This window comes from Globicephala melas, chromosome 2 (genome assembly GCF_963455315.2).
Source record: "Globicephala melas chromosome 2, mGloMel1.2, whole genome shotgun sequence".
NCBI classification, from domain to species: domain Eukaryota; kingdom Metazoa; phylum Chordata; class Mammalia; order Artiodactyla; family Delphinidae; genus Globicephala; species Globicephala melas.
In genome coordinates, this window is record NC_083315.2 from 152,902,922 (window position 1) to 152,930,196 (window position 27,275).

At 45.7% G+C, this 27,275-nt stretch overlaps 1 protein-coding gene across 15 annotated transcripts in view; it reads left to right on the forward strand.

Moving 5' to 3' along the window:
* Window positions 1-27,275, forward strand: part of NRXN3 (neurexin 3) — a 1,711,975-nt gene that overhangs the window by 72,224 nt on the left and 1,612,476 nt on the right. The window lies entirely within an intron of this gene.

The window sequence follows — 27,275 nt, forward strand, 5'->3', positions numbered from 1 at the left end:
CACATCTTAATACACGGGTCTGCCTATGTCACATATCATTTGTATGTCCATGTTTTTAGGTTAATTCAGTGAAGAGACATGAGGTCCTCTTCAGCTGGCAAAAAAAGAAAAAGTTGGTTCATTGTCTGCTATCTTTTCCTGCTGACTTGGGCAGGTGCCCAGACCAAAAAGCTGCTTGCTTTGAGTCTCAGCTGTTAAGTTTTCAGGTGTTGGGATCCTACAGTGAAGTACGGTTGTGGGTGTGGGTGATAGTGGCCAGTCTTATTACAAGCACGCGGTTGTGTGGTACCCACTAGCCTCCCATCCCCCATCCCTCCTGCTGTCTGAAGCTGACATCCTACTCAGGTTGGTTTGACTGATGGCTCAACACACGACTGCATAGCCTTGGTATGCCTTCCTGAAAGTGAATTTCAACTCGTTTTCTTTTTACTGAGAATCTTGCCTCTCTTCCCCCATTTCTCAAAGCCAGAACTAGGACAGAAAGGTGTTCCAAGAGAAGGTGCTTGCCCCGGAGGCTTTACCAAGAGCCAAAGACATTGATGCTATAGTTGAGGTATGGATGATTGCCCCAGCTGGATCCTCCTGTTTGGGGCACTTGCGTAAAAAATACAGTCATTTCCCCACCGCCTCCCCCTCGCACCTCCTGCCGGAATACGAACGTGGCTTTGTTCCTAATCTAAGTCAACCCTGAATGGCCTAGGAGGGGGCAGGCAGTAGTAAGTAATCAGGAGTAAAGGCTAGCTCCTTTCAGAATCCTTCCCCCTGGTGTGGAGAGACAGAAGCACAGAAGCAGGGAGGACTGCTGCTTCTGAGACTTGATTTCCCACCTGGTATTCGGGCTTTAGGACCAGCCCAGCTCTCCACCGGCCCAGCCAGCCAGCCAGCCAGCAGGGGCTGTCGCTAAACGAGCCTGAATAGGGGTCTGATTGCTCCTTTCTCCTCCTCTCTTTCTGATTACCCAGTGAGATTTCCTGGGTATGCTGTATGCTAAATGGCAGAGCAGCCGCCTGCCACTTGCTCCAATTATCCCTCTTTTAACTGCGAGGGAAGAGCAATTTTTTTACTGCCCCCCCTCCCCCTCCACAATAGCATCTCTGCCTCCTTTAAAGAAATAAGACCCTTCTTCCTAGTCCCCCCTTCAGTGGGGTGAGGGCGGCCTTCTCCCTTCGCATAGCCTGCACACCAGCTGCTGGCTGCAAAGTAGGTGGGCCTTGTGTAATGCTTTGGTCCATATTCAGCCGCGTTGAGGGTCGGGCAGGCATTCTGCCAGAACCCTTCCAGTAGCAGTGAACTTGCATTTGCATTTGGTAATGAGACACCACAGGCCCAGCGCTGGGGGGCTAATCATCTAATCATCGAGTCCCCTATCTCTCTTTGCAGGCTGTCCGGGAGAGGTTTCCAGTTCCTGGAGCAGCTGCCCTCAGCTAGGTATTCTTCCTCCATCACAGGGCAGAAGAGGTGGGGTGTGGGCTGTGCTTGGGGGATGGAGCTAACGTGCCCTCCCCCATGATGACTCCTATTGCCCTGGATTCACTGGCTCTGCTGTGAGTCCAGAACAGTGAGGCCCCAGAGGTGGAACTGGAGTGAGAGAGGCTTAGGGGCAGGGCTCTGAAGGTCAGGTACCCTTCTTAGACAAAAATAATAATGCTGTTATTATTGCTATTATTGAGTACCACCATGTGCCTGACATCCGAGGTGCATTGTCTCATCTAATCCTCACAGCGCTTCTATGCAGTTGATATCATTAACTAGCCCTATTTTACAGATGAGGAAACTGAGGAGCAGAGAAATTGAAAACTTGAACAAGGTTTGGTGGTTAAGAACATGGCTTCTGGAGTGAAAAAGATCTGGACTTAAATCTAGGCTTGTCCACTTACACGTTGTCTGTCTTTGGAGAAGGTTCTGGAAGCTTCATCCTTATCAGTAATAATAACAACAACGATAATAATAATAGCATCTAACAGTAATAATAACAACAATAATAATAGCAGCTAACAGTCACAGGGGCACTCACTCCATGACTTCTCAGTATTAGCCCTTGTAACACTCAGAACCACTCTTGACACGCTGTCATTATTCTAATTTTGTAGATAAGGAAGCTGAGGGACAAAGGGTAAGTAATTCCCCCAAGGTCACACAGCTCAGAAGAGGCAGGGCTGGAGTTTGTATCTAAACAGTCTGGCTTCAGAGTCCACACTCTTAACCACTGTGCTGTCCTGCCTTGCAGCAAAGCAGGGATAACAAGAAGTCATACGTTAGGGAGTTGTTGAGAGCATGAAATGAGATCAGACATATAAAATTATCAGTATAGTCTCTGGGAGAGAATGAGTCCTGACTCTGGGCTGTTAGCCGCCTGGTGGGTGTAAGAACGAATTATGTGTCGATTTGGTTTCATGGAAACCCGTTGAGCTACCCCCACCTCTGCCATTTTCCTTCATCCCAGTTTGAGAAGTGGCAGAGAGAAAAGGAGGGGAATTTCAGGAAAGTATAGAATCCAGTCCCATCACCATTTTGCCCCTGCCTAAGAGCATGGGTCGCTGACAATGGTTGTGCCCTTTGGACTGTATTCAGAACTCTTTGCCTGCAAATGGGATGTTCTGGTCCCCACGGCATCCCGATGAGGTAGGTAGGACAGGCCTTACCATCCCACTGAATAAGTGAGGAGCCCCAGACGCAAGGTGCCGTGGGACTTGTGGGTAGACAGCATGAGAGCAAGCTTGGATGCTGCCTATTTGGCAGGTGGCTCTGGGACCTGAGAGCCCAGATCCTCAACACAGCATTTTACTTCTGCTTCTAGGCTCCCTTCATGAACATACATGGCCTGTGTCTCCATCGTGAAATGGAGCAGTCATTGCCTCCCTGGTTGCTGATGATAAGCAAAATGTCAGACTCCTGGTGTAGGAGGTTATCAGCTTGGTCAGTCCCAGGAGAGAGAAAGAGAGGATGTGAGAGAATGAGAGAGAATGAATGAATGAGTATTCAACTCCCACCCTCAAGACCCTGGTTTGAAATGAAGTGCCTGAGAATGGACCTGTGGGTCCCGAGGGAGTTGGAGCACGGCTTCCCTACACTGGAGCATCGCTGGACAGCACGACCTCTTCAGACTTACCTTTAGTTTCCCAGGTACCGGGAAGTGTCCAGCAGCCCACCCAGGGCTGGTGGTAAAAGGTGGAGCTCCTGGATTAACCTTTCACACTTCTTGCTCTCCTGCTGACTCTCTTCCCAGATAACAAAACCAAACTCCCTTTCTCTCTGTTTATTCTTCTCTTCTCTTTTGTGTGTGTGGGAGGGAGACTATTACAGAGGTGGATTTGCCACAAAACTAAACCTTTCATATATCTTCACTTGCATGGGTCCCTTCAAGGCCCCATGCCTAATACTGTATTGGTGACTTTTTTCTTAAGGAATGCCCAGTATCATAAGCTTTTGGCCCCCACCTCTGTGGATCTGCCTCTGTTAAGAAGGCTTGTTGCTGTCCAGTGACAGCAATGTTGCTCTGGGTGTATGAGTGATTCCCCAGTGACCGATGACCCTTCATCACAGACGCATTTCCCCTCACTTCGTAACCAACAGGGCAGGAAGAGCCATGGAGAGGGAGTGTGGGAGGATGAAGGCCTGTAGGAATGTTGTTTGGGGAGCTGTGGTGGGAGCGGGGGACATGTAGGGTATACAGTGGGTGACGAGGGTGTGTTTAGAAATGTTTGCTGTAGATTTAGAGGAACCAGTTGGTGTTTAAACAGAGGGAGCATCCTGGTCCCAGCTGAAGTCGGGATGCTTGGTTTGCCGTGGCTCACTGAGGGGCTGTGTTACAGGTGACAGGCTGTGGATGACAGAGGAGAGGGACAAAGCCTGGCTCTACAGGCCTGTCTCCGTGATCTGTGTGGGAACTGACAGTGCCAGTGGGTTGTCATTACAGCTGTTGTTCTCCAAACACTGATGTCTTTGGGTGACCTATTTAAAAGCAATATGGGGGCTTCCCTGGTGGCGCAGTGGTTAAGAATCCGCCTGCCAATGCAGGGGACACGGGTTCGAGCCCTGGTCTGGGAAGATCCCACATGCCACAGAGCAGCTAAGCCCGTGCGCCACAACCACTGAGCCTGCACTCTAGAGCCCGTGTGCCACAGCTACTGAGCCCGCGTACCTAGAGCCCGTGCTCCACAACAAGAGAAGCCACCGCCATGAGAAGCCTGCGCGCCGCAATGAAGAGTAGCCCCCGCTCGTCTCAACTAGAGAAAGCCCGCGCGCAGCAACAAAGACCTAACACGGCCAAAAATAATTAATTAATTAATTGAAAATAAAATGAAAGCAGTATGGGGCCCCTTTAAATGTGTCATCATCTATATCTGCTCTCAAACCTCCACTGCTCTCCACAATATTCCTACATAATGTATTTTATAAAGTTAAAAAAAAATTTTTTTTTTAATATCCAGGAACCAGTACCAGTAGCTTTTCAAAACAAATTGATCTCATAGTCATCCAGCCAAACTACCCAGCTCCACTCTGTGATAAAACTTACTTTGCATGTGGGCCTAAAAATTGTGAAAGCTCTCAGCTTTTCAAGGAGGAAATGCAGCTCTCTGGAAGGGTGTGCAAGGTCCCAAAGAGGGTGGGGATGAAAGAAAGGCGGGGACACAAGCTGTAGGCAACAGGAACTCCCGGTTTAAGCTGTGAAATGCATTTAAGATCCTTTCGGTTTTACCAAGGCTCTTATTTAATTTTGGTATCTTTGCACCTAAGAAGCGGCTCTGGGGAGCTTTTCCTTCAAGTTTCTCCATGAGACTCTATGCATCCAACCCTTTTCTGACATTTTGGCTTCTTGCCTGTGGATTTGGTTCTCCTGAAGTGGTCCTGTTTGCTGGTGCAAAGCCTTTGGGGGCCAGGGTCTGGGTAGTCCCATGGTTGTTGGCAGTGTTAGGGCTGGTGTCTCCACTCTGGCAGGCAGGGCGTTCCAGGCAATTCTATAACCTCTCCTCCAGGTATGACTGGAATAGAAAAAGCGCAGCGAGGGAGTGTACAGCTTGTATACTCAATATGTTGCTTTCAAATAAAAACGAGTACCCCATTGCAAGGAGGGATGAGAAGGCTGAAATCACTTCTCTGTGATTCAAACAGTGGGAAAGGGCTCACCAAACACTCACGGTCTCTTCGTTCCTCCTCATTCTCTCAGCCTTCTTTCCTCTCCAGAAGGGGTCCTGTCTCACATAGTTAGCCTTGGAGGGCTGAGGGAATGAGGAAGAGTGGGCCTGAGGGTGTTAAGCCTCTCACCCTTTGGATTCTGAAAGACTAATGATCATTCCCTAGCATATTTGTTTGATTTAGGTCAGGAAAGACAAGGCTGGAGTTTAGGCTGAGGCAATGTGCTGTGAGTCCTTCTTTTAAGGAGACACACTGAAATGCGGGGGGACTCTGATGCTGTGGGAGAAATCCTCTGTGAGGGATGAAGCACAGATCCTGTGACCCATCTAGAGGACAGTAAGACATTTATATCACCTTCTAGCCATTGCTTTGCTTGTGTAATGCACTGAAAACCAAGGTGCATGTTAAGAATCATGGGATAGGGCTTCCCTGGTGGCGCAGTGGTTGAGAGTCCGCCTGCCGATGCAGGGGACATGGGTTCGTGCCCTGGTCCGGGAGGATCCCACATGCTGCGGAGTGGCTGGGCCCGTGAGCCGTGGCCGCTGAGCCTGCACGTCCGGAGCCTGTGCTCCGCAGCGGGAGAGGCCACAACAGTGAGAGGCCCGCGTACCGCAAAAAAAAAAAAAAAAAAATCATGGGATAATATGTTTGGAGGGGTCTTTTTTAAAAAATTGAGGCATAATTGACATATTAGTTTCAGGTGTATAGCATAATATACAAATTCGATATTTGTATATATTGCAAAATGGTCACCACATAAGGCTAGTTAATATCCACCACCATACATGGTTACAGAATTTTTTTTCTTGAGATGAGAAGATCAGTTCTCTTAGCAACTTTTAAACATGCAATACAGTATTATCAGTAATATAGTCACCATGCTGTACGTTACCAGAGGGGACTTTAAAGGTCATTGGGTCTATTCTAACTGTTCATTTCCTATCCTCTTCTCCACTGTATGACATCTCTGCCCCACCCCCCACCCCCCAAAAATCCCCTAGTCAACTGCAATGGCAGGGGCTTGGTACTTTTCAAGGCATCCTGATGTATCTCTGATTATACTGAGCATCAGGGAGCCCTTCCTACATGAGGCCAAGGTCTGCTTCTCAGACACTTCCTCACTGGTCCTCATTCTAATTAAAGCCATCTGACCTTTGCCATGGGCCATGTGGGTGAGGGGGATGGGTAGGTCATAACATTTCTGGATGATGCTTTGTAGGAATGAACCCTTGTGCAAAGTAAAATTCTTAAGGGATTCTCTAATATAGCACTAACGGTATACACACCGCTGAGTTATTTAGAATTGACTGCTTCTGATGAATCTTAAACAACATGGGAGGGATTGATGTGGGAAGAGATTCTGATGTAAGCAGGTGATTCATGCTCCAGTCATTTTGTTCCTAGGGAGCTTCACTCTGAAACATTCATGGTTAGCCCCATCTCTCTGGTTCTATTATCTGTGCCTCATTTCATCCCCCTAAGATGTCCCATCTTCCTCCATATTCAGCCAGCTTTTCAGCATCTCTGAATTTCCAAGGTGCCCCCTGGAAACCTCTAATGGCAATAAGCAATAAGATGAGAAGTTCTAGAATGCTATGGAGTAGAGGAAAATGGAATTGAATTGGACTTGCTTTACAAATCCATCGTGGCAGCCAGGGTCAGACACCCCAACAGACATCAAGATTTTGCTAAAAAGCCTAGTGTGATGCTTTAAAAAAAGATAAGGGTATGAAATGAAGAAGTATTGAGTAGCTATTCCTGGCAACTGGCCTTGGAAGCATATGCCCTATTCAAAAATGCTTCCTACTCTGCCAGGTTGCCTTGGGTATCCCATGTTTTTGGCACTGTTGGGAAGAAGTCTCCCAGGGAGAGGATTAGGCAGGGCTAGAAGATGTTGCTCCCACACTGGCATGGACTGGAAACCTGCCAAGCAAATGCCCTCCTGCACCCTAAAAGGGATGAAGCTATTCTTGGCTCTCAGCCACCTCCCCATTGACAGTCATTTTACTGACACTGCAGCAAAGAAAGGAGAATTTGTCTCATAATTCATGGTTTAAAATAGTTTACTTTTAAGAGCAAAGCCCACAGCCATCCTTTTGAGTCCAAGCATTAAAATATACTCAGAGTCACCGACTTCTGTGCAGTCCCGTTGTCCAGCCAGGTTCTATGTACTGCATTCCTGTGCAGGGAAATGGGCATGACCATCTCACATAGTCATGTGGTAATTGCCACGTGGGAAGATGATTGGGTTTTAGTTGCCGTGGGAACTTTGTTGTTTGCTCATCCTGATGTTGTTTTCAGCCTTGTGTTAATTCGGATTGGAGCTATTTTTTCCTTGTGTAGAATATATAACCAGTGGGCTACGTTTTGATGTGTCTCATGGCTCCCTTTGGCTTTCACAACCTTAATGCAAGTTGCAGTAGCTCAGCTGGGTTTCCTGATTCCTTCTGCAGGAGTGTATGCGAGGAGGAACTCTCTTTGAGACCTGTAAGACATGAAACCATGGGAAGACTCTGTTTCCCTTTGTTAATGAATGTTCCAGGCTTGTATGCTAAATGGCATGTCTCTGGTATCTGACAGAAAGCAGGTGCTCAATGAATGTTTGTTGCCTTAATAAAGCACACTCCGTGTGGATGTGTGTGCATGCATTTCATGTTTTGTATGCATGTCTGTGCGTGTGGTCTCTAACGTGTGATGGATGGATGCAGGTTCCCATCAAGAATGTGAGCTCAATAATGTTTGTTTAATACATTGATTACAGCTGTGACTTGGACCACAGTGGCATGGGCCACCACTGGAAATACCTTCTTTTAATAGGAAAAGTGGCGTGTTTGCTGTGGGGCAGTTTTCACAGAATCTGTGTCAAACACATGTACATTCCACTTGGCTTGATCTAGTTGAAGATGAACTAGCAAGACTTTTTTGTGTTTGTTTATGAGCCCGTGGTTTCCTGTAACAATCATAGACCGCAGCCAGCCTGGGACCATGTAAATGCTTGTGGAATGGCTGTTTGAGGCAAGCGCGTTGTTGTCACTGGAGATGGAGAGGCCCCATTAGCTTGTGTGGATTCCCTGGAGAAGAGGAGGCTCACTGGGGACAAGATAATTGTCCTCGGATATCGGAAGAGCTGCCATGTAGAGGAGGGAGTGGATATCAGACTCGAGGGTTGAAGGGATCAGAGCTACAGAGGAGGATTTCTGATGCTTAGAGCTGTTGGGCCATTGAATGCACAGCTTTGCCAAGTCCTATGGCTGGGAGGGGTGCAGCAGGTGCTGGAGTGACACCTGTCAGAAGTGTGTGCTGGTGTGTACGTGCCTTCAAACCAGGGACTCCATGGTTGTTGGGGTCTCAGCAGCCAGGCCTACCCTTACGTTTGATCACGTACGTCCTCTGCAGTTCAGGGATGTGGAAAGATTATTCTCCAGATCAGTGGCCTTCAAAAAGGGGCACATGCAAAGACCACTTCGTGGGATATAGGAAGGAAACAATTAAAATGTATAGTTAACTTATATGCAAATTATTTATAAATAAATATACATCTCTCAGGAGAACATGGTAACATTATTTTTCCTAATGGGGAGTTGGTTCAGAAAGCTTTGGAGGTCACAGATCAACACTCAAATCTACATTTATCTCTAATTGGTTATAGTCACTCGACCCCCAGGCTCACAGGTTTCAGGTGGAGGCTGATGCCCAAAGTGTTCTGGATGCCAGTGGGATGTGTGTTGGGCTCCTCTGCTCTGTCTTCAGCTCTGTGTGTGGTGGTCTTGGTTGACCTGGCCAGGTGGCTTTGGAGGGTCCCACGGGAAGTTACTCCAGTCACACCTTCCTCTTTCAGAGGCCTCACTGTTTGGAATTATTGATAATATCTACTATCTCAGAGCTTTTTTCAGCGTAAAAAAATCATAGTGTTTGCTGGGGCAACTTTGGATTGTGTAAGAGAACAAAGTCTTTGAAGTATGTTCAAGCATTTGCAAAGCAGTCCTTGATGTATAATCATCTATTTGTTGAAATAGACCATCTGTTTACTGGAATAAGTGCATTTTCTGACATTCACTGAGTGAGTGCCTGTCGTCTACCCTTGAGGATCTTATGGACTAGTTGGGAAGGCTGTCAGGCAAAGAGGTGTTGTACACGTTAGAGTCGCTAAAATACCAGGTGGAATGTTTGTGGAGTAGCTCAAAAGGGGATGTTCCACCTGCTTGGGGTATGAGAGTGTGTGCTTAGGCTGGGAGCCAGGGGTTGGAGGACATCTTACAGTGGAAAATCTTAGGCTGGACTTGGAAGCTTTAACTAGCAGACTGGGAGGAAAGGGCCCTCAGGGCAGCCCTGTGAAGCAGCAGGCTACTCTTGCCAGTAGTTTGCAGTAGTTAATGTGGCTGGATTAAAGGGCTGAGGCCCATGGAAGAGGAATATGAAGAGTGCTTAGGTAGCGCCGGTCTTAAATGTTTGTAAGGACTTGACCGTAAGATTTGGATTTTAGAAAGATGGCTCTGGGGCGGTTTGCATGAGGGATTGATTGGCATCTGGAAGGCAGAAAGCAGGGGGGCCAGGTAGAGGCTACTGTGTGGTTTTGGTGAGAGAAGAGGCAGTACTGGGGGAATAGTGATGAAAGAAGGGCCAACTGCAGAGATGTTAAGAAGAGGCACTTAATAATTGGAAAGCAATGACCTTTAGTGGGTTTGGACTCAGGCTACCTGGCTCTGACACATACTAGTTGTGTAAACTTGGGCAAAGGACTTCACTTCTCTGTGTTTCAACTTAAGTATTTGTGAAATAGATGTAATAACAGTGCCCACCAGTTCAGATTGCTTTCAGGCTTCAGTGAGATATCAGACATAGAATACTTAGAACAATGCTTGGCACACAGTAAGCATTCCGTGAATGTTAGCCATTATTACTAATTATTATTGATGATGATGCTGATGATTGAAAAGGGGAAAGAGGAACTTTGATCATATGCTCTTTTGGTTGTGGGTATAGCTAGGAAAGTCAGTGGGAGGAGCAGATTTGGGGTGAAGGTGGGAGAGGGGTAATAATACATTTTGGTTTGTCCATATCCCTCCCACGTTCTCTTCAGAACCTGTAGGATACCTGCAGGGAGATGTTCAGAGGCAGGTGGGGGCAATGGTTGTGCGAGGGAGGAGGATGGGGCTGGGCAGATGTCAGGGTTGTTGTTGTAGGGGTGAGGGAAGGCTGGCACAGGAATGAGGTTGTCCAGGCAAGGAGTCTAACCGAGAGGAGAAGGAAGCTAAACTCAGAACCTTCCAGAACCTTAATATTTAGGATAGTAGAGGAAAAGGAATCCACAAGATAGATTAAAACAGATCACCAGAGATACAGAAGGAAACTAGGAACAAAAAAAAGTTCCTTAAAATTCTTTACCGGGCAATGAATGAAAAAATATACCTTCTCAACCTGGTTGAAGTTGGGGCATGCATTTGAATATAATAAAACAGCATCGAAAGATTACGTAATTTAGTTTTAAAAACTACTCACTTTGGTCTTTCTTCTGCCTTCAATTTAGTGAGATCTGTCCATTTGAGAAAATTTCTACTAATGGAAATTTAAGTCTCATATAGAGATGATGAACCTGAGGGTTTTGGATGTTCTGCTCATGGACATGATAGAATTTCTGGCTCCTAGAATGTTAGAATCTCATGGGAATCAAGAGCTCAAAGATCTGAAAGAAACAAACCCAGAAGAGTGATGTGATTTGCCCAAGATCAGCCAGCTGGTGTTCTGATTTGTACTTCGTGTTTCTTTGGGACCATGTGAGCTCAACATAAAATGCGTTAGCTACATTTTTCTTGGAATTGGGCATATTGAACTCTCAGGATACCAGCGGTGACACACAGCTCAAAGCCACACACCTTCTCCTGGGCTTGGGGAAGAGATTCCTCTCACTCTGGCTCCTGTGAGCTGAAAGAGCAAGATCCCCTAAACTGGAGGTGCTGGAAGCCCCTGGCTCAACAGCCAGTGATCTAAGTACTGGTAATTAACTCACTGTGGTTTCTCTACCTCTGCCCAGGGTGGGGCGCTTGGAAAGGAAGCAAAATACTTTCTTAAGGAAATCAAGGCTCGGTTCTGGTTGCCTGCTTGCTGCCTCCCTCCCATCTCCGACTCTCTGGGCCCCGGGGTGGGGATCGTGTGTGTGTCCATGCTCCAAATGCTCGCTGTGCATCATGGTTTTCCAGGAATTTCAGGACACAGGAATTTTCGCCCAGCTGTGTTGTGTATTGCTGTTCAGCAATCTGAAGTTGCTTATCCAGCGTAAGTCAGGATGGGGAGCCTAGGGAGGAGGGGGAACGCCTCCTAACATTTTTCAGAGCAGAAGAAATTGAGGTGTTAGGGGCCCAGCTGGCGTGTGATGAGAACCAAGAAATGGAGCATACGTGAGCATGCATGCTCACATGAAATCTCTTACAGAAACCCAGGGATGTTATTCGAAAGTACCTCTTCCACCCCCTACAACATGACACACTGACTGAGGGCCCACTGTGTGTCAGGAGAAGCATTGGGGGTAGAGTGATGGACAAGACAGTCATGCCTTCATGCTGCTTAATTAGCCAAAAGCAATAATCAAGTGATGGATGCTTTGAAAGGAGAAGGATAACATAACCGTGGTCTCTGTGCGTTCAGGAGTCCCTCTTCACGCCTGGCAGAGCAAAGACTCTGTGAAGGTCAGGGGTGTGATTAAGACGCTCCAAGGAATTACAGGAGGTCCAGGGCTTTTTCTGGACCCAGTGCTCAGGCCGGCTCTCCTAGCCTGAGTCTCCCGGCCGAGGATCACAGGTGAAGTCCGTGGATTTAGGGCTGAGTTTAGCTTTATGCCCAGTTCTAGTCATTCTCACTGAGTATGGCCTCAGTGATGCCATTGTAGTATCATGGAGAGCCTATGATTTATCAGCTGTCTATCTGATTGACTAAATTTAATAACAATGGTGATGATGAACTAATTCTCATGAAGTGCTTCCTATGTGCCAGGCACTGAGCTAAGTGCTTTCAAATGTGACTTCCTTTGATGTTCCCAGTCACTCTCACCAGGGAGGTTCTATTGTTTTTCTGGTTTTCTAAACCAGGGAACAAGGTTGAAAAGAGAAAGCAATCTATCTGCCTAAGACATGAGTCTGGGCAGTTGGATGATCTGGACTTTGAGTTCTTATCGCCTCACTCTGTCCCCTCTTCAATCTGGCACTGAACTGTGGCTTCTGTGGCCATTGAAGACCCAATTCCATGCTCTGCTGGCGCAACTGGGGTGCCTCTAGCATGCAGGGGCACTGCCTTTCTTCTCTTCACTAACCTGTCTTCTGACTTCTCCCTCTCCTGCACATGACTGACTTTGATCCCAAATCAGGCACATGTTGCCAAGAGGGACATAAAAACTGTCCTGGAATTCCCCCTCCCACCTCTCCCCGAGCCTTTCTCCTTGGTGTCTTATTTCATCCCATGGGCTGTAAATGAACCATGAAGTACTGGAACTGGAATCCCACATTTTCTCAGTCTTTTATAACCCACGGTCTCCAAGTCATTTTGTTGTTGTTGTTAGCATAGTCCCACTACCCAAGAGGCCTTGGTCAAGCTTTGGTGGAAATCTTTTGCTTGTATTAAGTTGTAAAATGAATATTGTTACGATTTGCATATCCAACCCCAGCACATATATTTTTATCACCCTCCCCCATCTTGAACATCACAATCCAACCTTCTTCTTTCATGAAACTGTGACTTAAAGAAGCAAGGTAACTTACATAGGCCACTCAGCTAGCAAGTGGCCAGGGGACTGGGGCTAGGGCCCAGGAGTCCTCACTCTCATTCTAACATCCATTCCCCTACATCACGCCGAGAAAAGAGACTCGATTGATTCAGAAGAACATTGATTGCCAGGCACAATCCATGGTGATCAAAACAGCTGTGCCGCCTGTCTTCATGGAGCTTACAAATTAGAGCTATGGAAAACGTAAACCAATAAATGTATAATTGCAGTGGTGATGAGTGCTGCAGATGGAAAGAGCAGGGTGAGGGGAGATCTAATGAGAAAAGGGGTGTCACTCCTCTGAGGAGCGACATCTAAAGATGAGGAACAGAGAGAAAGCAATGGAGAGGGGCTGCATACGTGCATTGTCACCTGTTCAGGTTAAGGACAAGGTTGATCAGTCTAATATTCGCAGCAGGAACTGTCTTTTGCTTTTATGTATTTATGTGGGATATGGTTGATGGGTAATACAGATGGACGGGTGGATGGATAAAGAACTGTCTGGGGGGGCTTCCCTGGTGGCTCAGTGGTGGGGAGTCCGCCTGCTGATGCAGCGGACACACGGGTTCGTGCCCTGGTCTGGGAGGATCCCGCATGCCGTGGAGCGGCTGGGCCCGTGAGCCGTGGCCGCTGAGCCTGCGCGTCCAGAGCCTGTGCTCCGCAACGGGAGAGGCCACAACAGTGAGAGGCCCGCGTACCGCAAAAAAAAAAAAAAAAAAAGAACTGTCTGGGGCTGGGGAGGGAAGCCTTCAGTGTGACAGCAGCAGGAGAGCAAATCTTGTCTGCTAAGTGAGCATAAACCTGGACATCTCCACCCAGAGTGCAGAATCCTACCAGGGAGGATTTGGGAATAGAATCTCTCTCTAAAGGAAGCTCTGCGTGGAGAAGGTGAAGATGAAAGGCTGCTGGAACAAGAAAGCCACAGTCAGTGTCATTTGCCGCCAACCTAGAGAGACTTGTTCCTCTAAGAGCCATATAGCGTGAGTCCCACCCACAGCCCAGAGATCAGCTCATGCATTTCCAATAGCTGCCCTTTCCTCCTGGCACTTACATTCTTGCTCCCTGCCCTCCCAGGTCCTCCCTCTTGCCACATGTGTTTTCTTGGTAGGTGAAGAGGTAGAGGGGGTTGCCCTGATCAATCCACACTTTTTAGCTCTTGTTACCAGGGGCATTTATTTATTATTTATTTTTAACATGTTTATTGGAGTATAATTGCTTTACAATGGTGTGTTAGTTTCTGCTCTATAACAAAGTGAATCAGCTATACATAGACATACATCCCCATATCTCCTCCCTCCTGCATCCCCCTCCCACCCTCCCTGTCCCACCCCTCTAGGTGGTCACAAAGCACCGAGCTGATCTCCCCGTGCCATGCAGCTGCTTCCCGTTAGCCATCCATTTTACATTTGGTGGTGTATATACGTCCATGCCACTCTCTCACTTTGTCCGTTTACCCTTCCCCCTCCCCGTGTCCTCAAGTCCATTCTCTACGTCTGCATCTTTATACCTGTCCTGCCCCTAGGTTTTTCAGAGCCATTTTTTTTTTTTTTTTTTTTTGCGGTACGAGGGCCTCTCACTGTTGTGGACTCTCCCGTTGCGGAGCACAGGCTCCGGACGCGCAGGCTCAGCGGTCATGGCTCACGGGCCCAGCCGCTCCGCGGCATGTGGGATCCTCCCGGACCGGGGAACGAACCCGCGTCCCCTGCATCGGCAGGCGGACTCTCAACCACTGCGCCACCAGGGAAGCCCCATGACTCTTTTTGAATTATGGTGTTCTCAGAGTATATGCCCAGTAGTGGGATTGCTGGGTCATATGGGAGTTCTATTTTTAGTTTTTTAAGGAACCTCCATACTGTTCTCCATAGTGGCTGTATCAATTTACATTCCCACCAGCAGTGCAAGAGGGGTTCCCTTTTCACCACACCCTCTCCAGCATTTCTTGTTTCTAGATTTTTTGATGATGGCCATTCTGACTGGTGTGAGATGATATCTCATTGCAGTTTTGATTTTCATTTCTCTAATGATTAGTGGTGTTGAGCATCCTTTCATGTGTTTGTTGGCAATCTCTATATCTTCTTTGGAGAAATGTCTATTTAGGTCTTCTGCCCATTTTTGGATTGGGTTGTTTGTTTTTTTGTTATTGAGCTGCATGAGCTGCTTGTAAATTTTGGAGATTAATCCTTTGTCAGTTGCTTCATTTGCAAATATTTTCTCCCATTCTGAGGGTTGTCTATTCGTCTTGTTTATGGTTTCCTTTGCTGTGCAAAAGCTTTGAAGTTTCATTAGGTCCCATTTGTTTATTTTTGTTTTTATTTCCATTTCTCTAGGAGGTGGGTCAAAAAGGATCTTGCTGTGATTTATGTCATAAAGTGTTCTGCCTATGTTTTCCTCTAAGAGTTTTATAGTGTAACAGGGGTATTTATATTCCAGAACATTAAAGAATTTTCAGCTTGGAGTAGTAGGGGTATAATCTGAGGCTGGGAATCAGCTTGATCCTAAATGGCTTCTGCTTCCTCGGTTTTAGGCTAACATTTATTGAACACTCACTAGTGTTTTAGGCTCTGTGTGAGTAGCTTTATCTTTTGTTACCATTTTACAAATGAGAAGGCTGAACTACAGAGAGACTACCCATCTGCCCTCTGCCCAGTGGTACAAAAGACACTCAAAAGAACTAGAATGAAATTGTATAATTCTTCAGGAGAACGAGAAAAATAAACATAATGTAGAAGTTTATTGTAAAGACACATTCAGTTTTTTTAAAAATTCTGAAATTAATGCCCTTTTATTTTTGGGGTGTTAAAATGCCTTTTTAAGAAACTATAGTAATACAAAGTGTCATTTTCAGGTTTTTGTTCTTTCTTGGAAAAATTATAATATAATTATGCATTGTTAGTTTCTAAAATTGCTTTAAATTGCTTGAAGTATGAATATATCAAATGTATTAGTGTGAGAACCATTCTTGCAGGGAATCGCTGGGTCCCATGCTCTTTTCTTCCTAGGAGTAAACTATTTATATAATTGTCTTCACTTTCTATTCTGATTTTTTATCAGGAAAAATTGCACCTGGACAGGACCCCTGAGATTTTGTAACTTATTTTTCTTCAGCACTTATCAAGATGTTTTGATTGCACGATTTGACCCTGAGAACTTTTAACTCTATGTCAATATAATCAGGATTATACAAACACTAAAACAGTTTTATTAAGGGGGTGTTTTTTAGAAGCAAATGATGTAGGGCTCATGTAATTCCTCAATCCATTTTTTTTCAGCATAGGTAAACCATTTTTTAATTTTCCAATTCATTTTTATTTCACTGAATAATTTTGAACAAGATCAGTTCTGCTCCACGTGCCCTCTGTAGTGAAGATTTGATTCATCTATCAGTTATTCTTTTGTGTGCCTATGTAATTTTACCCACATAGCTTCTACCATTATGACCACTCTTTTGTGGTCGTTATTTCTACTCTATCCGATTTTCTCACGTCAGGTTCGCTAGTCTAAATTTTGTCAAGAATGTTTGATTCTTCCTTCAGTTTTTCAGTCAATGACGTTTTACCATGTGCATTTTTAGCCACTGTCAGTTCCATTTTGTGTTGATTTTTTTCTGACAGGTCTAATTTTTTTCCAGGTCAATTTTTGCAGTTCATAGAACCATCTCTTCTTCCTACAACTAAAATCAGTCTCTTTCCTGACAGTTTTTTAATTTTTTTTGAAGCAGTTCCAAAACATACTTGAGGGGTCATAACATCAGGGTCAAAATATCCTGTGTCATTTATAGAGACCAGTGACCTAGATGAATTAAGAAACCTACCCAAAGTCATGCATAAGGCTCGTGGCAGAGTTCTGTTGGGTCATTTTAGAATATAAAGCATCTCTAGTTCAGTAAAGGGCAGAGTAAGATTGTAAAATTGGGATGATGTTGATGGTGGGCCTTCCTTCTTCTACCCTCCACCTCCCGACCCCTCTTCTGAGCTTAACAGAATTCCCAGTGGTCCACCTCCCTAAGAAATAGCAGCCGGGGCCACTGTTCGAAGCGCCTTCACTTCTCCCTGCTTCCTAGCTAGGCCCCCCTTAAGCTGTGTGTGATTTACAAACAAGCAGGACCAAAAAGGAAAAATCCTCCCTTGTGGAGAATTAGGTCAGTGGCAGAGTTGGGGAGGGGAGGGATCCAGACCTTCAGTTCACTCCCCTTGCCTGAAGCTATTGGGGCAAAAGCCAGAGGTGCTATTGGGAGCAGACCTCTGGGGGTGGGGGGCTGGGGGATGCGTGCAAACATGAAAGCTGTCTGTTTTCCAGCCACTTGGGGCTCCCCCTTCTCTCAACGTATTTGTCTGGATTACTCGAAGGGGGATATTAGTGTTGTCTAATGACGGCCCTAGATTTATAAGGGATTTGTGTGATTAATGCCCAAGCAAAGTACAGCAGATAGCTCAGAGCTCAGTCTGTGTGGTGGGTCTACACTTCCCATTCTCTGTCCTCTCTGATTGGTTTTGGGGGAGGCTTTCCTGTCCCCTCTTTGTTGTCCTGATTGTTGAAGGCTCTAGCGTTCAGGCCCCCACGGGAGGGTAGCTGAAACCATTTTCCACTGCTGCGATGCATGCGTGAGTGTCTGAGAAGACAGTGAAGTCTCCAGGCTCACACTCTTGTTCTGTGAAAGCTGCAGATATTTGGCCACTTGCTTCTCTGTCCCAGCTGCCACCACCATACTCTTAGTACTGGATTCTTCTCCCAAACCCCTCTCAGGGCACTGGTCCCCCAGCTGTGGCACAGTGAGAACAACTGTGAACTGGGATGCAGATGACCTGAATTCTGGTTTCAGCTTCAACATTGTCCAGCTGGGCGGACATGTCAATTCCCCTGTCTTGGGTCTGTCTCTCTCATCTGAGCATCAAAGGATCCTGTACAACCTTATGCCACTGATCATAATTATACTTAAATAGCTAAATGTCTGTCTGGTTATTTGTGGCCCATCTCCCCACCTAGACTTTAAGTTCCAAGAGTGCGAGGCCTGTGTCTGTTTTGTTCACTAGCCATCACCCCAGTGCCTAGCACGGTCCCTTGGCCATGGATATATGCAATGAGTACACGTCGATGGAATGAACTGGTAAACCAAAAGAGGTGGATCTGCTTGACATACCAGCACTCTTCCACTTCTAAAATTCAATGTGTCTACTCTGTTCTCTCTGGAACAATCGAATTTTAATGTTTTTATTGTTTTTAACTGACCACAGACGTTACAAGATAAAAATGGCGATTAATATTAATTATAACTCAAAAAGCATATTATCGATATGAAAATGTAAATTTCCTTCTAGGGGCTCCCTCTCTGCTTGCTTGATCTCTGCAGTTCCTGGCAGTGGAATGCCTCCTTGCCTGGGTTTCTGAGCTCCCTCTAGTAGGGTCTGCAGAATCTTGTTGAGCCTTTTAAAATAGGACTGGTACTAATTAGGCTACATGCATGGTTTTCAGGCTCAGAAAAAAATTATTTTAGGTTCAGAGCAAATACTGTACTAATTTCACATCACAACCTACCCTTGCTTTGCAAAGACAAGAAATCAACCTTGTTCATTTCCTGAAAATGAAAGAAAGGGAAGGGTATAAGGGAAAGCAGAAATGCTGACAGGTGCTAGTAGTGAGAAGGCCTCTGTTAGGGCTACTTGCTTTCTTCTGAGGTTCCCCAGGTCATTAGAAACTCCTTTTCTCAGGGCAAGGAAAGCACTCTGTTGAAACTCTCCAGCTAACTTGAGCCAATATATGACCCCCTCCTTTTCAAGCCCCTGGCAGGAACTGCAAATCAATCATGACCCTCTTTTCTTTCTAAGCTCATATGCAGCCTCAGACTCTTTCTTAACACGTTACTCCGGGATGTTACCAATCAAAAAAAATGGAACTAAGCATGGTGCCGGGCAGGTCATTAGGCATTGTATATACAATTGCCTCTTTTGATCTTCTTGACAACTCAAATTGATGTAATGATTCCCATCTCACAGATGAAGTTTAAATAACTTATCCAAGGTCACGTAATAGATAACAAAGTTGGGATTTAAGCTCAATGCTTATGGTCTTTTTGGTGCACTACATGCCTTGCAGGGAGCCCATCCCTCAGGGATGTCAATCTGACCGCTGGCCTGTTTTGGTAAAATGTTCTTACAAGATTTCTCTCCACTTAATTGTTGCTGTTTATCCTCTGGGGACCACTGCAAGATTTCTCCAGCAAAAGACTTTGAAGCAGTCTCTGTCAACCCCAAATCCCCCATTAATGCGAAGTGTGATACTAGATGGCTGTATATGGCCGCCCTATCATGTTTATACACTCTCTTGGTTATTAGATTTACTATAACTGCATCCCCAGAAGTTATTTTGAGTCTCTAGCACCTAAGTCTGTGTCTGGCATGTAGTTAAGTGGTCGATAAATGTTAGCTATTTCAAACTGAACCAGATACAGAGTCTCACCATGAGAACTAAAAGGGTGAGGATAGAGGCTTGTGATAAATTGAAAGGCTTCCCAGCTGTTCTGAGAGCCTCAAAGCCAGCCTTTCTCAAACTGTGTTCTGTGAGATGTTACTAGGTGTTTTGCGGAAGAAAAAGTGTCCAATGTTCCAAAAACATTGGGAAAACTGCACACTGTATCCCCTCTTGGACTTCACAACGTACCTTAGTGTAGGTGTGGCTTTCTGAAGTCTTGCCATAGAGATACCTGATTACCTTGCTTTAGCTCACTGTTTTCTAAATGTATTTGACCACACTTTTTTTTTTTTTTTTGGCAAGCAACTCCTATTCACATCTTGCTGGGTGTTGTATTTTTATGGAATTCAGTTTTGGGTATGTTGCCCCAATTTATAATCCTTTCTCTGAAATATGGATCTGGAGATCCTGCCCAGCAGAAGATATTGTGGACGCTCAACACTTTCCATCAGTTTTCCACACCAATTTCTTGAAATTTGCCCCCATGTCACATAGGGTGATAGATTTGGGTGGTTAGACCAGAGAAGGAAGAGATAATCGGGGAAGGATGGGTGGTGCTGTGGGAAGGAAAAGGGCTTTGGATTCAGAGAAATCTGAGTTCAAATCATCGCTACTACTTATGAATTAAGTGGACTTGGGGATATTAACTTCTCTGAGCCTTGGTTTCCTCGTCTGTTAAGTGGGTCTACATCAGGATTAAATGAGGTCATATACATCCGACACTGCCACAGGTACCTGACACATGGGAGGCCTTCAGTAAATAGCAGGGATTATAATGAACTGTGATCTCTGTATTTCTCTTCTTTTAAAATTTCTGTTGTAATATCATTGTGAATAGGGGCTCTACTTAATGTTTTTCATACCAGGATCTAGCATAGGGACCAGTAAGGAATTGCCACTCGATTAATATTTCTGGAGTGAATACAGGAATGACATAGCACTTTATTGTTTACAGAATGCTTCCACATTTACAGTCTCATTTCAGCCTCACTGCAGCCTGTTCATGTAATTGGAGTCATTATTCCTGCTAGTTATGGGTGGGAAAGCTGAGGCTTAGAGAGGCTGTGTGAGTTGCCCAAGGTCAGAGAGCTGGTAGTAGGCTGGAAAGTCAGGGCTCAAAACCAGGGCTTCTCTAAGCAAAATGTGGTGTACAGTAGTCCCCTCTTATCTGCAGTTTTGTTTTCCATGGTTTTAATTGCCCACAGTCAACCATGGTCCAAAAAAAAAAGGAAAATTCAGGAAATGAACAATTTCATAAGTTTTAAATTGTGTGCATTTCTGAGTAGCATGATGAGATCTTGTGCCATCCTGCTCTGTCCCACTCGGGATCCCCACCCATCAACATCATCTGATCCTGACGTCCAACCACTGACATCACCAATGCTCCGGGATCACCCGAAGTCGATAATCTTTCTTCTGACCTATCACCAGAGGGTCATTCGTAGCTAAATGCTACGTCACAATGCCTACATCATTCACCTCACTTCATCTCATCATCTCACATCATCACGAGAAGGGTGAGTACAGTACAGTAAGATTTTGGGAGAAAGAGAGACATCACATTCAGATAACTTTATCACAATATAATTGTTCTATTTTATTACTAGTTATTATTGTTAATCTCTTACAGTGTCCATCTGCTGTGAGGACTTTTCTAAAACCCTTGTCTTGTTAGGTGGGGGCCTAATGCAGGCAGGTACCAGCCTCATGGCCTAAGGTGGGGAGTAGCAGTTAGCTAGAGATGCCTTTTGTTTGCAAGGCTTAAACAACTGGATAATTTATAAATTAAACTTATCATAGGTATATATGTATAGGAAAAAACATAGTATATATAGTGCTCCGTGCTATTTGCAGTTTCAAGCGTCCCCTGGTGGGTCTTGAATGTAGTCCCCATGGATGAGGGGGAAACTACAGTATACAAACAATGGAGTATTATTCAGCCTTTAAAAGGAAAGAAATTCTGACACATGGCACATCATAGATGAAGCTTGAGGACACTGTGCTAAGTGAAATAAGCCGGTGACAAAAGGACAGATACTCTATGGTTCCACTCATGTGAGGTTCCTCGAGTAGTTAACTTGCTAAAGACAGAAAGTGGAAGGGTGGTCGCCAGTGGCTGGGTGCAGGACATATAGATAGCTGTTGTTTAATAGGTACAAGACTTTCAGATCTGCAAGATGAAAAGAGTTCTGGAAATGGGTGATGGTTGCACAACATTATGAACGTACTTTATGCCACTGAACTGTGCACTTAAAAATGGTTAAGATGGTAACTTTTATGTTATGTGTATTTTACCACAATAAAAATTTTAGGAAAACAAAACAAAAACCCCAGGGCTTCTGATTCTAAGCGTGGGGCTGTTTCCCACATTCTACAACAGCGCCCCCTACAGAGGAGCAGACATAAGCCTCCTCTTCCAAGGCTCTTTGTACTACTGAATTGCAGAATTTGCAGAACTCACCTCCACTGAAACCCTTGCTTCTTCCAGATCATTCTTCTAATTGGCATAAGCCCTGAGGAGTTAGTCTTTCCAGAGAGCGAGGAATTCTTAGAAAGAGGGCAAAAACTCTGTCTCATGGAAATCGCTCAGGTGAGGAAATGTAATAATTACGATTCACCAGCATTGATTAGCACTCCCTCAGTGCCAGACACCCTCTCAGTGCTTTTGCATACATTAGCTCCTTATAACCCTAACATCAGTCCCCGTGAACTCTTTTCATCTTGCGGAACGGAAGATAAGTAGATTGTCCCCATTTTACAGGTGGGGAAGTTGAGTCTCAGGTTAGCTAACGTGCATGAGCTCATATACATAGTGTGTGGAAGAGCCAGGATTTTCACGCAGCTCTTCCTGCCTCTTAACCCTGTGCTCTCTGCAGGAGACAGGGAGATTGAAAATGTCTGCATCTAGGCTGTTTTCCTAATTTGAGGATTGACTGATTTCTTTCCCCTCCTGTGATGCACTCCTCTCTTATGCTGCCAGATGATGGGGCATCCTCTCATGTTGGTCAGTTTCTCCTTTGATTTCCTGGTGTTCTCTGAGATGCGGGTGTGTACTTTTCTCCCTGTGGGTCATGCTCATTTGGGGAGGCCAACACCCATTTCTTTACCTAAGAAGTTGGCACTTGGAGCCTGTCTCCAGCAGTGTCCATCTGCTATGAGAACTTTTCTAAAACCCTTGTCTTGTTAGGTGGTGGCCTACTGCAGGTGCCAGCCTCATGGCCTAAGGTGGGGAGTTAGCAGTTAGCTAGAGATGCCTTTTGTTTGCAAGGCTGGATAGAAGGCTCAACTGGGTACTTTCCGTTTACAAGGGAGGTGTCAACAAGCCAGAAGAAACATTAATAATAACAGTTTCAGTAAGTGTTTATTGAATATTTACCCTGTGCCTGGCGTTGTACCAAGCACTTTGTATGAATCATCTCATTTGGTCCTCATAGCAGTCATTTCAATTAGGTACAGTCAGTTCTGCTATAATGCTTGTTTCGAAAATGCAAATTTGTTCCAATGCTATTGATATATTAGGGAACAATTTGAGCATAATAATTTTGCTTTTGATTGTGCATGATTTTGCCCATGAGAAGCTCTAGGTGAAGGCAGAAAACTGCAGCCAGATGAACCAAACTGTGTAGGAATGCACGAAGCGCACACACCTGAACACGTGCCAGCTACTTCAGTTACCAGGCATGTTATGAGCCACACCCAGCATCTGGTGATATAACTTCCTGTCCAACTTCAGATGACCCTTCTTTCATTACTTCAAAGCAACTTGCAAGTTTCCCACTTCCACAAGCAACTTCAGGTCTTTTTCAAGCGCTATACTTACTGTATCATTTATGCATTCCTTAACCATTAACACGTGTAAAACGGGTTCCTATCTTTCATTATGTGTCACTGATGAAGTTTTGGGGTACTGTGCCCCAATCCTATTTTCCCTGTAAGCCCTGTGGTTTCTACTACGTGATTTTGCATAGCACATTGACTTTTAGGGATGCGTGGGTGCTTCTAGCTGAATTGACTCCACTGCCATTATTCCCATGCGGCTGAAGAGGAAGGTAAAGTAAGAAACTGAACAAAAATATTTTTAATAACAAATAGCGAAGACAGGATTTAAAGCCCAGATTGCTTTAACCCCCGTCTGTGCTCAGAACCTCTAAAGAATTAAAAAAAAAAAAATCACGAAGAACAAAGCCCACTGTCTGCACTGATCTCCGACTGTATCTGTAACAAGTAGATTCCCTCTTCTCCCAACTGTCAGTCAAGCTCAGGCTCCTCAAGCCACAGCCACTACAAGTGTGTTGTAGCCCCTAAAGTGTTCGGGAGCAGCGGAGACCTGGCTCACGGGAGTGCCATCCTCGTTCCTTCCTGTTTTTCATCCTGCCCCTCTCCCCGCCGCTGCCTTCCCAGGCAGCCTGGCACCTGACACAGCAGCTACCCCTCCGCTCCATCTTGCAATCTGGAGTCATTAGCATCAAAGAACAAAAGCAAACAGCACCAGGGCTTGGGAGGGCTCAGTCTTCTACAAAGGCGGATAAATGGGCTCTGTGTCGGGGATGAAGCTAATACCACCTGGCCTTTTGTGGAAAGACAGCTCTTCCTGTGTTTGAAGAGCTCAGATACTGAGAGCCAGAAAAAGCCCCAGAATGCAGGAAACCCAGCCTCTTTGCTGCTGGAAGTTTGCTTTAGCTCTCAACTAAAAAAAAAAAAAAAAAAATACTGTTTCTATATATTTGTTCCTGAAGTAGAGGGAAGAATCTTATGCTCATTTTCTTCAGGGGCAAGAAAGGATAGACTGTTGGGGAGATGCAGTCTTTGCCTTTTGAATTTTTTTTCTCCTAATGTTAAGTCAGGTGTAATCCTGAGTTGAAAACCTGCCCGATGTTTGTGGGCCTGGGATAAGAATACACATGGAGGCTAGGGGTCAGCCTCCCTTCTCTCCAGTTGCAGCACCACAGATATCCTTGTGCACATTTTTTGTGGGTGCCCCAGCTTGTAGAAGTCAACAGCTCCTGCAGATAGCTTCCCCTTGGCCATTTCTTGACACAAGAGTACACACATCAGTGGGTCGGTCTGCTTTGGGGAGAAGGGACACAGGGAAGAGGCCCACATGGATTTGGGGCAGTTTGGGCAAGGAATTCAGAGTACCTGAGTACCTGAGTGTCCTCGGGGTTAGTGGCAGGTGTTGCTGGTGCTGGGTGGGAAAATCCAGCTGGCCCTGTGGACTGCTCAGTTCATGTGGTGGGATGTGGCTTCAGGAGGGCCAGGGCAGGCTCCTCTAAAGTGTACAGCCCAGGCAGGAACTCCAGTTGTCCAGACTTACGGTCACACTGCATTTGGCCGCCTCCTTCTGCCTGGGCTATGCCTTTTTCTCGCTCCTATGAGATGCCCAGTATTCGTATCCCTAATTTATAGCTTGATGGGTCAGATGGTACCTATCCTGGTTTACTCTTTTATTCAGAAGTATAGGTTGACCCTTATCTGATGTGCTACTCTGAGTATAAGATGTGTTAGTAATGACAGAGCTGCTTCACTGGGTCTTAATTTCATTATCTGTAAAATGGGATGAATAATGTTCCTACCTGTTAGGGTTGTGGTGAGAATTAAATGAGAAGATGTATATTAAGCACTGAGGACAGTGCCCAGCACACAGAGGATCCTCAATAAATGTGAGCTTTTTTATGATTAGTATTGATTTGCGCCAGGGACGTAGAGGCATTACCCCATTTTATCCCCCAATTCATCCTCTGGTATGTGATGATAGACACAGTAATTGGCTCTGGAACAGACATGTGACCTAAGCCAAACCAATGAGAGCCTTCCCAGGGAATTTACTGGAATTAGCAGGAAATAGGCTGCTCTCTTTTCTCTAGAGCTGCCAGATTCCATCTTTGTTACCATATGGAGACAACTCACCTGATAATGAGGCCAACGCTGAAGAAAACAGGGTTCGTAATCGAGTAAGGGCATTAAGACAGACCCAGAGTCCAATCCCAGCTCTGCCTTTCTGTCCATAGGCACAGACCTTAACTTCTCTGAGCCTCAATTTTCTCATGTGTAAATGGAGACACCAATAACATCTATATCAGTGAGTTGTATCAATTGAGATGATCTAGTCACTATTCATTGCATATTGCTGAGCACATCTTGTAGGCCAGCTCCTCCTTAAACACTGGGGATACAAGCAGTGAATGAAACAGGCAGTACTGCTCTCATGAAGCTTATATTCCAAGGGGGATTTAAACAATAAAAACAGACCCATCCTATAATGTCAGATAGTGATTAGTGCCATAAAGAAAGGAAAAGCTGGGTCAATGGTAGAGGAGGGTCCCCATTTTAGAGAAGGTGGTTAGAGAAAAATCTTTCTAAGAAGGAACATTTGAATGGATACCTGAAGAAAGTGAGGACCAGTCTTACATCTGTCTGACAAAGACTGTTCTGGCAGGCAGCGGAATAGCAAATGCACAGGCTCCAGGCAGGACCTGCTCCATTCATGTTAGTTCCTTCTGCTGGTTGACAGGAGGGCTGAGGACCGGCCCATATAAACTGGCACCTTCCCTCTCCTGTCTTCCAAGCTCTGGCACTCACACTGACCTCGGTGGATGGCAGGTGCTTGAGACATTGTTGGGGGTGGGACCCTGATGAAAAGGAGTTCTGATCCAGGCTGGGGCCACCTCTGTTAGGAGTGCCATGCTCAAACCAGGGATGGGAAAGCCACAAGAGAGGAAAAGGATTTGAAAGCCACTGCCACCCTTCACCCACTCTCTTTGGCATCACAACCAGGGAAGAAGTAAATTAGGGCAGTCCCACCTCTACTCAGTGCCCCACGGACGCTTACTGCGTATTCAACAATAATTTCAGCCACAAGTGAGTATGCTCAGCGTGGTTATTTTAAAGTTAAAGGGAAACAATTTCCTGCAATTTGGGGAGATGTGGTTCTTCTAACCAGGTGGGGGAACGAAAGGACCCTCCATCTGCTGCTGTTGCAGAATATGGCTCAACCCGGGGAGCCCTCCCACCTCACCTCTCACTTGGGCTAGATCATTTCAAGAGGCAGAAGTCCAAGATTCCCCCACTTGCTACTTTTATACCTCCAAACACCCACCCCACGTCCCTGGAGGAGCTTTGGGGAGCATGGGGCAGGCTGCACAGCCAGGCTCCTGGAGGCGAGGTGCAGCCAAACCTTCTGGGACCCCACCTGGTGAACTCTGCCTTGGGTCTGACCTATTTTCTAGGAGAGAAAATAGAATATAGATTTAAATGCAGTGGCGCTCTGGAAAACTACAGGCCTAGCAGTGTGAGAAAATAAAACAGCAGGAGGGGGCTGAGGAAGTGTTGGCACAGGAGAGGATGCCAACTCCCCTGGATCAATCTCATCTGGTTGGCAACTGCCTTTTCGTTGGCAATTTGCGCCCACTTTTTATCTATCAAAAAATTGATACACACACACACACATATATATATATATATCTCCTCTGATCCGTCCTAGGGCCCAGTGTTGTTGCCTCATACACAGACTCCAGGCTGTGTACCAGCAGCAATGACAGCCTGAAGTGCTCTGGGGATGACCACCTTGGAAGTGGGGAGGCAGCAAGGCATGGAGTTAGAAACCCCCAGCTGCATCCTAAGTCAGACTTCCTTGCTGTGTAACCACAAGAAAGGTTGCTTTTCTAAAAAATACCCTTGCCCTCCCATATATGAAGGTAATAAAATTACCAGCTAACATTAACTGAGGCCTTTCTAGATGCTAGGCACTGTTCTGAGCGCCTCCTAACAACCCTAGGAGGTAGGAACTATTAACACACCCATTTTACAGATAAGGAGACTGAAGCACAGAAAACTCAGGTGACTGGCACAAAGTCCATGCAGCCTGAAGAGCCAGAGCCTGAGTGCCAGTAATCCAGCTGTGGAGCCCCCTTTCTCTGTGTTA